Consider the following 2,598-nt stretch of genomic DNA (forward strand, 5'->3'; position numbering starts at 1 on the left):
AACCAAAACTCCCTAAAAAAATAGACAGTGTGCCAAAAAACAGGCAAAGCCCAAATATCTGGATGCATAAAACCTTCACCAGAGACACTTCTGTTTTCTTTGTGAGTCATCTTAAGTGAATCCTACTGAACAGATAATAAAAGTGCAATTACATGTAGAGACTCAAAACTGCTTGTATTGTGTATTTGATCTTGTCTCTTTAAATGTCATCTGCCAAGGGGCTGCTGAAAGGTGATTATCTCAGCAGGATGCTCTGGCAACTGGGAAATGTTCTTCATTGCTGCAGAAAGCTGAAAGCAGGATCGAAACCTATGTCCTACGAAAAGCTTTTCCATGACAATGTGAAAGGCAGACCCTTGCCCAGGCATGCCCTTCCCTCAGCTGCAGATTCCCCCATGCATGTGTCCATGGCAGCTGACAGGAACACGGCAAAGACACTAGAGAATGATGCCAACGCAAGGCTGGGCTGCTAGTAGGAGAGGAAGAATTTCAAGGGAAGGGAAATGCCCTAGAATATCAATTAACTGTGTAATTGAAGCTGCAAGGAAAAGAATGTCCATTTCCTAACACAGCTGACTTTTGGAAACTCTTTCTTTTTCTCAGTTTTTGCATGGGAAGAGAATTCCTCCTTTGCATTACCATTTCTTAAGAGGGTTAGAATTAGAAAGTGACTGGTCAAGTAAGCAACATCCAGAAAAAGTATGTCAGCACTTTAGTGATAAAATTTGCATACCCTCCAAATAAGCAAATGTTGTAACACAGAGCTACCAGTGAACTGGACCATTAACTTGGAAATCTGCACAGTGAACAGCTGGAAGAACAGCTCCAAGTGTCAAGAATTATTAGTCAATTTTGGAGAGAGTAAGAAATATAAGGTACCATCTGATTTCTTACTGTGAAAGCAGTATAGAGTATAGCTGCAGCTTAAAGAGCTAGCAAAGCCACAGAGGGCACATTTTAACATCTATTTGCAAACATTCGTGCCATAAAATCTATTCCTCTGTGAAAATGGGAAGGATTTCCTATGATGTTATGTACTCCTCTTCCTTCCGCACTGCAAAGGCCATTGGCATGGCAACAAAATCTTCATTTCTCAAGAGTCCATCTGCTGCCGGCATACACGCCTCATCTGAACTCACATCATTCTTTTTTGGTGACATCTTTCTTGGCTGTTGACGGTCTGTCGTCACAAGCACGCAATCACAATTTCAGGTGAAGAATTAGCAGCAGCAGCAGCAGATGGACTTCTGAGCAATGAACAAACTATTCTCTGAGATCAGGGGGAAAGAAATACAGGAGAGAAATCCTGCCAGAAAATTATTTTCTTTGGTAAATCTTACACTTCATGATTCCTCTAAAATACCAGCAGCTGATGAAAATAATTTATTTTCTGTAATCTGAATTTTGTAACAATTCACACACTGAAATATGCTATACACTGACTCTCACATGCTTATATTTTTGACTGGAATGGCCTCTTAAATACTGAATACAATTCAGCAATTGCACACAATTCCTATTCAAAATATTGCTAAAAACTATTGTGCTAAATGCTATCTTGCCAACAACTATATAAGTTTCTTCAGCATTTTTCTGACAACAAAAATTAATCATCGGATTTAATCAGTAACTCATCATGAATCAACTTTGATAGGATATTCAAGGCCACAGGCAAATAACCATTATTTGTGGGAAACTACAATATGTATCATTCCTGAATGAAAAATGACCCAGAATCTGTCCCTTGTATCCTGTGCAGCCACAATAATTACATCAGCTTTGAAAGCAATCTACATGCAGTGCTGGATCATAGTGACAGATAAACTGGGATCAGCTGGAGTCCTCTATGGGAGGAAAAGGCTCAAGCAAATTTCAGGAGTGTCTCAGGTTTGTTGAACTGTCAGAAACACCATGTCTGTGCCCCGCAGCTTGCCTGGAGCTATCATTTCATGCATGTGTCACATGACTACAATCCACTCTTCATTGTACTGTCCTGCAGGAGACTTAAAATGATGGTTTGTGTGAGACACTGTAGTACAGTGTTGAATCACTACTTTGTCATGAACCCTGGCAAGACTACAGCATCAGACTCGGTAGTAAAAGGTAATGGCAGAGACTGACAGATTTGGACAGCTTGAGCACGGAAACAGGCAAGGAGCGTTTCACTGGTCCTGAATAGTCTGCTTATTGGGTACTGCATTTTTAAAGTGTAACCTGCAGAGATGAGGGCACTTTAAGCAAGTGGAGGCTGGAAGAAGTTTAGTGCCAGAATAGGATGCCCATCTTGGTTCAGGAAACCTCTGTTTTGATTTTGTTTGGATCTGGTCTGAGAGGAGGGATCTGGTATTCTCTAGTCATACTTGTGATTTTAAATACTTTTTAAACAGAGGAAAGATTTCAAAGAATCCTTCTTAAAGCTAGGAGTGACAGAAGAGTCTAGGCTGCCAGGAAGGGGCACCAGACCTCAGTGCATTGCCAGAAGATACCTTCATGAGCTGCAGTTAGCACCTACTGACCAAGCTGCTTATCATTTTAGAGACCAGAGCAGCATGAAGAGCGAGCTGCCAACAACACTTAACATCCTAACATCCTGCTCAC

General features: G+C 41.0%; 1 protein-coding gene and 1 long non-coding RNA gene across 2 annotated transcripts in view; one reads left to right on the forward strand and one right to left on the reverse strand.

Annotated features, from left to right (window-relative positions):
- The window catches only part of LOC308063536, a 673,278-nt gene that overhangs the window by 425,724 nt on the left and 244,956 nt on the right, over positions 1–2,598 (forward strand). The gene's annotated exons all lie outside the window — the stretch shown is intronic.
- TEKT4 (tektin 4) overlaps positions 1–2,598 on the reverse strand; it is a 73,063-nt gene that overhangs the window by 20,848 nt on the left and 49,617 nt on the right. The gene's annotated exons all lie outside the window — the stretch shown is intronic.

The sequence above is a fragment of the Falco punctatus genome (genome assembly GCF_963210335.1).
Source record: "Falco punctatus genome assembly, chromosome: 4".
In the NCBI taxonomy this organism is placed as follows: domain Eukaryota; kingdom Metazoa; phylum Chordata; class Aves; order Falconiformes; family Falconidae; genus Falco; species Falco punctatus.